Here is an 11,585-nt window from a genome sequence, read left to right on the forward strand (position 1 = left end):
TACAACAAGGGCAGCAGGAGACAAGAGGGGTGGGACAGGGAAGGACAAAACAGTGTGGAGCAGAGACATTAGGAGATCTGTCGACGGGAGAGGGATGGGGCAGCGTACAAGGGGTATACAAGGAAAGCAGCAAATTTGAAGGAGATGGGTTTGGGATGCATTAACGGGGGTAGAACAGATCGTGGTTTTGGATGGGAGAAGATTAGGGACGGTGGTGAACAGCTGTTTTGAAGACCTGGAGGGAAAAGTGGGATTGAAGAGAGTGTGGGAGTTTCTTGCAAAGGTGGGGGAAAAAAGGAGGAATGAAAGAGTGAAGGTGAGCAGTGATTCTTGACAGTTTTATCAGAAGCGTTTTTTTTTTTAACCAGTCAGTTTTACCAGAAGGGAGTTGCTGACAAACCTTGAGCGCCCTGCAGAAATATGTGGGGGTGGAGAGCAGGGACATATCGCAGACAGAGCAGATGGGGCGAGGCCGAAGAGGAGATGGTAGAAGACAGAAAGATCACTGACCAACCTGCGGTGAGAGAGTGAGAGACCCAAAGATTCAGCTTCATCACGGGAGATGCCAATGATACGAAATCCCTTGGTTTCCACAGCGTGAAGCCAAGAAAGGTGAGAGGCGGGAGCACCAGCCCAGAGGGGAGAGCAGTAATCCATCAGGCTGTGGACGAAAGCTTTCTATGTGGTCAGGATCTCAAGCATGCCAAGGATGGACTTTCTACATCAGAGGATGCCGAGTCGGCAACTGGCTTTGTCAGCCAGGTTGGAAATGTGGCTTTCCCAGGAAAGATCATGGCAGATAGTGAGAACCAGAAGCTTAAGTGAAAGGACTTCTTCCGGAGGATTGTTGAGAAAGTAGATGTGGGGGGGGGGTGGGGGGTGTTTGCAGATGTTTCTTTGACAGAGACATTGTGAGAGTGTGAGATTTGTCAGGGCTTGAAAGACATGTTCCAAGTGTTGGACCAGTTTGTAATTTTATCGAGATCTGCAGAGAGTGAATAAGCTGCTGCTTGCCGATCTGAGGGATGACAGATGGTATGGCAGAGGGTGGAGTCATCAGCAAAGAGATAAAGAGGATTTTCCAGAGAGTCAGAGAGATCAATGATGAAAACCAAAAAAAGAACATGGCCCAGAATGCTACCTTGAAGAACTCCAGCCTGGACAGGAAGAGGGGATGAAAGAACTCAATTTAAGTCCACACGTTGGCTCCAACAGGAGAGGAAGTCTGTGAGCCACGAGTGGAGATGGCCTTGGATGCCATAGGAAGAGAATTTGGTGAGCAGGGCAGGGTGCCAGATGGTGCCCTGCTGGAGATATCTGGTTTGTCAATAGTAAACTGCATGTAAAGATCTGTCATGTTTGAGCGAAGGGCCCGGATGTTTGAGGTCCACAAGTTAAGAAAATAACTCAGCAAGCCAAAGAAGAGCCTGAGTATATGGCTAATAGTGTCATAAATGCCATAGTGTCATAAATTGCCACTGCCTGTGGGAATAAGCTGCTCATCATCAGGGGTTCAGTGATGATAGTCCCACGATTGAAAGAAGCGAAAACCCTGAACGATACACGTGGTATGAAAGTCCAGGTGCAGAGAGAAAAGTGCTGTTGGAGGATAGGGCCGTGAACGTCGTTTAACTCCAGTGAACTTTAGCTTAACTCCAGCAAACTTTAGTTTAACTCCGGTGAACTTTAGTTTAACTCCAGTGAACTTTAGTTGTACTCCAGTGAACTTTAGCTTAACCTCAGTGAACTTTAGATTAACTCTCGTGAACTTTAGTTTCAATGCAGCGAACGTGGCTTAACTCCAGTGAACTTTAATTTAACTCCGGCGAACTTTAGTTTAACTCCAGTGAACTTTAGTTGTACTCCAGTGAACTTTAGCTTAACTTCAGTGAACTTTAGATTAACTCTCGTGAACTTTAGTTTCAATGCAGCGAACGTGGCTTAACTCCAGTGAACTTTAGTTTAACTCCGGCGAACTTTAGTTAAACTCCGGTGAACTTTAATTGAACTTTGGCGAACTTTAGTTTAACTCTCGTGAACTTTAGTTTAAATGCAGCGAACGTGGCTTAACTCCAGTGAACTGTAGTTTAACTCTCGTGAACTTTTGTTTAAATGCAGTGAACGTGGTTTACCAGTGAACTTTAGTTTAACTCTGGCGAACTTTAGTTTAACTCCGGTGAACTTTAATTTAACTTTGGCGAACTTCAGTTTAACTCCGGTGAACTTTAGTTTAACTTCAGAAAACATGGTGTAACTCCAGCGAACTTTCGTTTAACTCCAGTGAAACCGAAGTGTATGAGTCATTTAAACGAGGGTGTAAATAGGGAGCTGCCGGGCAGGGAAGCTTTGTCTCACTTCATTAAAGCCTTTCTCTCCGCTTGCCCCTTGAGGGGGAGCTCCAAGAGCCTGATATGAGTGTTGGGAAAAATTATTGGCGATAAGCAGTGTGGGGGAAAAATTTATATTAATGTATTTTAAATTGTAACAAATGGAGTTTCAGAAATGTAACTTTTATGCTGCAAATTGAATTGGCTGTCATTTCTGGCCAAAAGACTTTTGCCCTAAATGATAAGAAATGTGTTGTTCTGGAGCAGAGTGACCGAGCTGATAAATGAACCTTTGCTTAGAAAATGTACGAAGTGGCTTTTTGTCTAAAGGACACGTCTACAGTCTGGGTAAATATCCCCCAACCTCTCTCTCATGGAAGTATAAAATGCTTTGAAATCTAAAAGTTTGGAGTACGAGCACGTGAGGAAGTATAGTTTCTCAGTGGCTCGTACTCCTTGGAACTGACCAAGTACCAAGTTAGAATAAAACTCTCTGATGTAATGTAGAAGTGAATTGAATCGGGTTGGTCTAACTGTTAACTAAAATAAGAATAAATGAAATAGAACCAAATAATATTGCAATCAAATGGGGATTCTTAAGTTCATTGTACAAAGGTGAGAAGTGTATGGTGGATAATTAGGAAATAAATTGTTTCACAAGGAAGGACTTGTGTGGACATCAGTTTTATCAGTGTCGATAGGGTTTTTTGTAGGGTTTTATAATCAAATCGGACAAACGTTAAACTCTGTCTGAAGTCAAATAGGATTCCACAATCGACCAGTTGGAATCCTTCAGGAGGACAACGATCACAACAAAGTGGGTTTAAAAAATCCACATCAGTTGGCGCCGAGACTCGAATTCGAACTGACGTGGTGCGGTGCTCGTGACCGGAGGTGCTTAATCTGCCGGAGGCAGTGCCTGGAGGAACGACAAGTGCTTGAGCGAAGGTAAGGGAGAGCGCTCTCAGCAGGTCACGCATTTCGAACAAAGAAAAGTTCATTGTCAGATAATTTTATTGAGAGAAAGAAGAGGATCTGGCGGAGAGAGTCCATTTTAAAGTAAATAATAAGTACTGTAGTTGTTTTAGAAAAGTGCTGGAGAAGAAGAGGAGTCAGATGACAAGAAGAGGCTCGTTAAGGAGCCAAATGCGTAATTAAATAGGCATGATGAAGCGACATGCCACATGTTTGCATTGATACGGACCGACTGTGAGAGAGACGCCGAGGACACGGCTGAGACGCCGAGATAGGGCTAAAATAGATAAATATTATAAGTTACCTGTTTGTAAGAGTAATCAGAGTTACTTTTTGTTCATTGAACTCACTGGAAGTTTGTTGGCAGTGAGGTTGTTATATTATATTGTGTGGAGGTTTTACGGATTTGTGAATGCAATGATTTGCACGAAACGTTTTGTAGAGTGCAGGAGACGATTAACCAGCTGGGAGTGTGGTTGGTGATTTGCACGTGTTACTGAGAGTAAAAAATGAAACTTGTGCGATTCCAATATTCACTGCAATGAAACGTGTTCTGTTGGGATTTTGACGATATTTTAACTCGTGCTGAGTTGAGCTGTGAGTCTGTTTGAAATGGCATGTTATACATTCTTGGCGTTGTATTTCCACGCGAAGGTCGCAAACTCCACTGTGTGAGACCCCTTCCACTCGATCTGTGGGGGGTGGCCTATCTTTACACTGAGTCTTTGTTCGAGTCTTTGCTTTAGGTGTGAAATTTGATTCATATGCAGATTCAAGAGGATGAGATAGAAATGTGATTGGTATTTGTCACGTGATCACACGCGAGTCAATGAGATGCAATGCTGTCTAGTGTATGTGTTGAAGCCATGACAGAGTAATGCTAAACTGTGGGTTTTGCCTGTCAGAGTTTTTTTTCCTTTTTCTTCCCACTGGATGTGGAGAGAACTTCCTGTTCCTCGTTCCTTGGTGTTTGTGGCGCACCCTCTGGACTGAATCTGTTTAAAGTGAAGTCCATTTAGGAAAAAGTGTTGAAGTTTTATTTTACAACCATCGGGATTTTGAATAAATTGTGAAATAACAATTGTGAATGTGGAGATACTGTATGTGATTTAAATGTAGAAACGTGATTTGGAATGATTTTAATGATTTGATGATGTTTAGCACGTGGGGAAATTCACAGATAATAGATGATTCCCTCGGATGGACGTTGAAATATTGTTTTATTCGTCTGCGAATGTTGAGGTTACCTGAACTTGTGCTGGGAAGGCAATGGCAAACAACCCAGTGTAACCCTTTGATCGATTCAGTCAAGGTAAATTCATGATTTAATTGGACAGATGCTGAAGATTTAATTTTTCATTTATGGATTTTAAAAGGAAATATTTTATTGTTTTGACCAAAAGTTGTTTAAGAGAGTTTGGATGTTTATTAGTCTGAAGTTTAAGATGCTTTTCTAAGACTGGGATAAAGATTGTGGAGGGTGAAGCTGCATGTGTAGACAGAGTGTTTGAGCTGCAATTTAAATGATATTTGACAAGTGATTTGACAATTTTTGTAAAACTGTTTAAAATGATTTATTTGTTTTGATAAAAGAAGATGGATTCGTAATTGAGAAGGTCGGAGGAAGTGATAGATAGTTTGTGTATGTGAATTGGAAAAATGGCAGCATGTTTGCTGTTTTGGTGAGAGAGAAGTGGACAGATGGAGAAATGTCAGAGATTTAAAATGTCGATGGAAATAGCAAATGAGATGGATGTTTTGAGTATACGTACAACTGGGATTTCTGTATATTTTAGCATGTTGTTTTGGGAAATAACAAGGAAAGGGATTAAAATATTGATATGACATATAATGCAAGTTAAATGCTTCCATAACAATCTTTGTTAGTCTTGTAGAACTACATGTGCCCATGACGTTTATTGATTGGTGTTTAATTGATGCTTTGTTTGTTTCAGAGTGTTGAAAGCAGTCTTTGAAGCAATGTACGATTTCATCTAAATGAAGCTTCCACACAAAGATTGGACGATGGGAGAACCCAGATTTGGGTGATTGAGCATTCAACACATGATTATCCCTCCCCTTCCTGAGGAGATAAGGTGGAGCAATGTGGGAAAAGAAAGAAAAAACCCACTGAGGAGAAGGTTGAGCAAAGTCTTAACGTCGGTGTTGTGTGGTGCCTGCCTGAAGGAATGTTCTCAGCTCCACTCTCGATTGCCGCTCTGCAAATACATCGTGAACTTGCTGTGGTCACTTCAATGTACGACAGGCCTGGAGTTCCACACTGCGCTCCTTCAACCCAGTGTCCGGCCCAAACTTGTACTTGCCCACATCTACCTTCTCCTCAGCTCAAGGAGTGCTTCGATTGTGTTTCCCGTTGGGTGCCGCTCTATCCACACCCTGACCTGTTTATCTTCTGACTTTGGGTAGCATGTTTCCAATGTGTGACACATGCTGATGAACAGACCATAAATTAAATGGAAAAACACTCATTTTCTGATATGAGCACACGCTGCCATTGTTGATTGAACTTGAATAATGGAAATCTTTTCTCCTTCAGGAATGGGACATGGTAATCATGTGTAAGAAAAATTATTCAAATTTTCCTTTAAAAAAAAAAACGGGGGAGTGTGGGGGAAAAATTTATATTAATGTATTTTAAATTGTAACAAATGGAGTTTCAGAAATGTAACTTTTATGCAGCAAATTGAATTGGCTGTCATTTCTGGCCAAAAGACTTTTGCCCTAAATGATAAGAAATGTGTTGTTCTGGAGCGGAGTGACCGAGCTGATAAATGAACCTTTGCTTAGAAAATGTACAAAGTGACTTTTTGTCTAAAGGACACGTCTACAGTCTGGGTGAATATCCCCCAACCTCTCTCTCATGGAAGTATAAAATGTTTTGAAAGACACATTTTCTGAGTACGAGCACGTGAGGAAGTATAGTTTCTCAGTGGCTCGTACTCCTTGGAACTGACCAAGTACCAAGTTAGAATAAAACTCTCTGATGTAATGTAGAAGTGAATTGAATCGGGTTGGTCTAACTGTTAACTAAAGTAAGAATAAATGAAATAGAACCAAATAATATTGCAATCAAATGGGGATTCTTAAGTTCATTGAAAAAGGTGAGAAGTGTATGGTGGATAATTAGGAAATAAATTGTTTCACAAGGTAGGACTTGTGTGGACATCAGTTTTATCAGTGTCGATAGGGTTGTTTGTAGGGTTTTATAATCAAATCGGACAAACGTTAAACTCTGAAGTCAAATAGGATTCCACAATCGACCAGTTAGAATCCTTCAGGAGGACAACGATCACAACAAAGTGGGTTTAAAAAATCCACATCAGCAGATAAAAACCTCGCTGACATTTACTACCATTGGTTGGACAAGTATATGTAATCACGTCCTTGATGGAAAAGTACCAACAAGTTGGCACCGATGAAAAGTACGCTCCAAATAGTATATGATTGTGCATCATTGTGTATTGCCAATGAAAACGATTTCACTGATAAATGTTTAGGTTTATTAAACAGTTTTATTTAAAAAGAGTTTTAATATGGAATAGGCAAAGCCGAGAAGCGAACGTCGAATTCTTCTTACATACGCTTCTGAGTTTACCTATAACGTGTTCACAACTGTATACTTGCCAACTATACCGTGGTACATGTAAGCTCCGCACAGCTGATGATTTTGACGCAATTTCCGGTTACTTCGGCCTGGATTCGGGATCAGCAATAAAATAATGTAAACCACGATAAAAAATATATTTTTTGATGATGCGGGAGATATCTTTATGAAAATTAACTTTAGGAAAAAAATAATTGAATAAATAAATAAACGATCACTTCTGGTCAAGAATAAAAGAAATTAAAAGTTCCGGAAAGAGTTTCAAAATCACTCCCGGTAATGTTAAATACAAAATAAACACTTCCTGTCATGAAAAAAAATCACTTTTGGAAGTATAAAATTAACTTTGAGGAAAAAATTATTGAATAAATAAATAAACACTTCCGGTCATTGTGGTGAATTGAAGGTCGAGACGTGTGATCACATGTCGCGCGGCTCGTGCACGGGATAGATAAAGCCAAGTCTCCGCACGGACGTGGTGATTGTCCCAGGGGCATTGTCATTTACGGCGGCGGTCCACTTGGTGCTCGTTGAATGGTAGGAATTGAGAGTATACCGGACTCCGTGCTTATGCTGATTTATTTTGCGGTGATTAATTGCACATGTATACATTGCTACATATGTACTCCTAGCTGCACCTGTATTCCCTGATGTGCCCGTAGAAGCGGCTTCAATCAAATGGAATAAAGCCTACACTCTGAAGGTTCTTCTCTCGCTTTCATCTCAATTTATTCCATTTGGTTTTCTCGGCTCTCTCAACCAACGATGGACAAGATCTACAAACCAGAGAGGTTCGACGCTGACCCAAACGCGACTGACTCGGAAATGAAATGGTCGCATTGGTTCCGTTCCTTCTCACACTATCTGACCATCATCGAAGAGGGAGCCGACAAATTGGCCGCCCTTGTGAATCATGTCTCGCCCAGTGTATTCAGGCTCTTCTCGGAGTGTGACACCTATGATGCAGCGATCGACATGCTGCAGGTGCTCTACGTGAAGCGCAAGAACGAGGTGTACATACGACATCTTCTCAACACACGCAAGCAAGCAGCCGGGGAGACTGCTTTCAGTTCCTGCAAGCTCTGAGGCAGTTGGGAAAAGACAGCAGCTTCCGGGCCGTAACCGCCGAGGAACACCGAGATGAAGCGACCAGAGAGGCATTCATCCAAGGGCTCAGGTCAGCCCACATACGGCAACGCTTACTGGAGAAAGCGCAACCCACTCTTGAAAAGGTAGCCGACCAGGCTTGAGCGATGGATACAGCTCAGCAGCAATCTGAGTCATTTGGGACACCGATGCTGCTAATGAACGCCGCTACGGTGGAAACTCAAGGAACCCCACAGGGCACCCCTGACACAGAGGATGGAGAAAAACCCGAGGAATCGGATACCCAGACCTCGTCAAACTCTTCAGCAACTACTTTGGTTGGTAAATGCTTCGTTTGTGGGTATAAAAGACACCTCCGCAACAAATTCCCCGCCAGAGATGCCACATGCATGAATTGTGACAAGAAAGGGCATTATGCCAGGGTATGCAAATCTACTCTAAGGAGAAATAAACCCACTTCTGCGGCTCTCTACTCACAAAAGAAACTAACTGCAGCCTCACCGGGGAATCTATCCAAGGTTATCATCAACGTGCGAATTAACGGGCATATGGCTGAGGCTCTGATTGATACCGATAGCTCTGAGAGTTTCGTCAACAGCTCACTAGCGAAGGGCAGGAAATGGAAGATCCACCCGACAGACAATACGGTATGCATGGCCGCCACATCACTACAGTCCCACATACGAGGGTACTGCAATGTTGAATTGGACGTAAAAGGGTACACGCATCGGGATGTAAGGGTACTGGTGCTTCGTGATTTATGCGCAGACGTAATTCTGGGTCATAATGTCCTCAAGCAGCACACGAGCGTCGAAATACCCTTTGGAGGAAGCAAACCTCGTCTAATTCTAAATGCTCTGACCACCGCAGAGGTAACGTCCCCCCAGCTGTTTGCTAACTTGTCGCCGGTCTGTAAACCGATAGCGATCAAATCGCGACGATATACCACTGCTGATATGAACTTCATCACTTCAGAGACCAAGCGATTACTGGAAGAAGGAATTATAGAACCGAGCGATTCGCCATGGCGCGCATAGGTGTTGGTCACCGCCAACCAGAACCATAAGAAACGAATGGTTGTCGATTACTCTCAAACGGTCAATCGTTTCACCCAACTCGATGCCTACACTTTGCCGCGCATAGACGAGATGGTCGAACGCGTGGCCAACTACAAAATATTCAGCACCATCGATTTGCGAAGCGCCTATCATCAAATTCCCATCCGAGAGGAAGACAAACCTTACACCGCGTTCCAGGCAGGTAGACGCCTCTACCAATTCAGGAGGATTCTGTTCAGTGTCACGAATGGAGTAGCTTGCTTCCAACGAGTTATGGACGACATCATCTCAGATGAAAACCTCAAAGACACTTTTGTTTACGTGGACAATGTCACAGTGTGCGGTAAGGATCAGGGGGAACATGATATGAATCTGGACAGATTCTTGAGCATTGCTAGAAAATATAATCTGACCCTCAACTACGAGAAATGCGTATTCTCGGCAAGGTCAATTGACCTTCTCGGCTACACAATAGCCGACGGCACGATTAAGCCTGATCCTGAACGATTGCGCCCACTTCGTGAGCTACCCCCACCTCACGACCTGCAGACAATGCGCCGGGTGATAGGCATGTTTGCTTACTACGCGAGATGGATTTCCCAATACTCCGAGAAAATACATCCCCTAGTGCATTGCAAAAAATTCCCACCAGATGCCGCTGTTGTAAAAGCTTTCCACAGCCTCAAAGATGATATCAGTAATTCCGTGGTATTATCGATCGACAGCTCGGTGCCGTTCATGGTGGAAACGGATGCTTCTGATCACGCGATAGCTGCGACGCTCAATCAGTCTGGGCGACCCGTCGCGTTCTTCTCGAGAACTCTCTCTGGAAGCGAGCAGAGACACTCAGCAATAGAGAAGGAAGCGTACGCTATCGTCGAAGTGCTGCGGAAATGGAGACATTATTTACTGGGAAACCACTTCACGCTCGTCACGGACCAGCGATCCGTTGCATTCATGTTTGATGGGAAAAATAACGGGAAAATTAAGAATGAAAAAATTATGAGATGGCGGATAGACCTAGCTTGCTATAGTTACGACATTGTTTACCGGCCCGGGAGAGAAAACCCTGCTGCAGATACCTTCTCTCGGGTCTACTGATCGGCGACAATCAGTCGGGCTTTGCAAGACCTCCATGTGTCTCTTTGCCACCCAGGGGTAACCAGAATGGCACATTTCGTGCGCAGACAAAACCTTCCCTATTCTATCGAATATATTAAACAAATGAATGCTTCATGCCCTGTTTGTGCTGAACTTAAACCCAGATTCTATGGCGCGGCATCTGGCAGATTGATCAAGGCCACTTCTCCCTTCGAGAGACTAAATATCGACTTCAAAGGGCCCCTGCCGACCGAGACAGACAACAGATACATATTCACTGTTGTTGATGAATATTCAAGGTTCCCTTTCGCATTTCCGTGCTCGGATATGACCTCGGGCACTGTCGTGAAATGTCTCTCTGACCTCTTCGCTATGTTTGGGAAACCTTCGTACATACATTCAGACAGAGGGCCGTGTTTCATGTCAGCCGGGCTAAAACAGTTCCTATTAGAGCACGACATAGCAACTAGTCGAACGACGGGTTACAACCCACAGGGTAATGGGCAGGTGGAACGGTATAACGGAGTCATTTGGAAAGCCGTAACTCTGGCGTTGAAATCAAGAGGACTGGGCCCCGGGCAATGGGAGGTTACCCTTCTCGACGCTCTGAATTCCATACGCTCTTTGCTCTGTACGTCCACCAATGCAACTCCTCCCGAACGAATGTTTACTCACCAGCGACGTTATGTTGACGGCCAAACGGCGCCCAACTGGCTAACCTATCCCGGAACAGTGTTCATGAAACGCCCGGTACGACAAAGCAAGTATGAACCCATGGTGGAGGAGGTCGAACTCATCGATGCTAATCCAGAGTATGCTCATGTCAGACTCCCGGATGGCAGGGAGACCACTGTGTCGGTTCGCCATTTGGCTCCCTCAGGTACTCCTCCCGCAGGTACACCACCATCTGGCACTCCTCCCTCTGACATCCCCTCCCCAGGAGTTCCCCCCCCAGGAACTCCACCCGGGAACGGTGGTGACGGAGCTGCCGCGTTCCACCCGAGAGCGATCGAGGAGTCATCCCCAGCACGAGTCGAGGCTCACCAAGATGATCGGAAGTCTCCCTCAAGTGAAACCGCCATTTACTCCCGGAGAGGTCGACGGATAAAACCCCCTCGCCGACTCGATCTGTAAAGGGGATTATCGGCATCCTCGATGCTCATGCTCCTATATGCTCATTATATCATATATCGATGCTCATTACCATGCTCCTACAGCTCAAAATAATCCTCACTGCTTGGAATGTATGCTTCTGTAGTTTAAATAGTTCGCGTTGCTTGAAATATATACTCCTATAGTGCTGAAGTAATCATGGTGTGTTAGTTGGGCCTCTAGTTATATTTTAAAGACGGGGAGAATGTGGTGAATTGAAGGACGTGACGTATGATCACA

General features: G+C 43.9%; 1 long non-coding RNA gene across 1 annotated transcript; it reads left to right on the plus strand.

Moving 5' to 3' along the window:
- Window positions 1–3,544: 3,544 nt before the first annotated feature.
- Window positions 3,545–7,305, plus strand: LOC147024095 (uncharacterized). Its single transcript, XR_015060532.1, has 2 exons — window positions 3,545–4,614; window positions 5,258–7,305. It is a non-coding gene; the product is annotated as an uncharacterized LOC147024095 (long non-coding RNA).
- The last annotated feature ends 4,280 nt before the right edge of the window (window positions 7,306–11,585 follow it).

This window comes from Eptatretus burgeri, chromosome 7, assembly GCF_056783735.1.
Source record: "Eptatretus burgeri isolate ZD-2024b chromosome 7, Ebu_testis_v1, whole genome shotgun sequence".
Taxonomy (NCBI): Eukaryota; Metazoa; Chordata; class Myxini; order Myxiniformes; family Myxinidae; genus Eptatretus; species Eptatretus burgeri.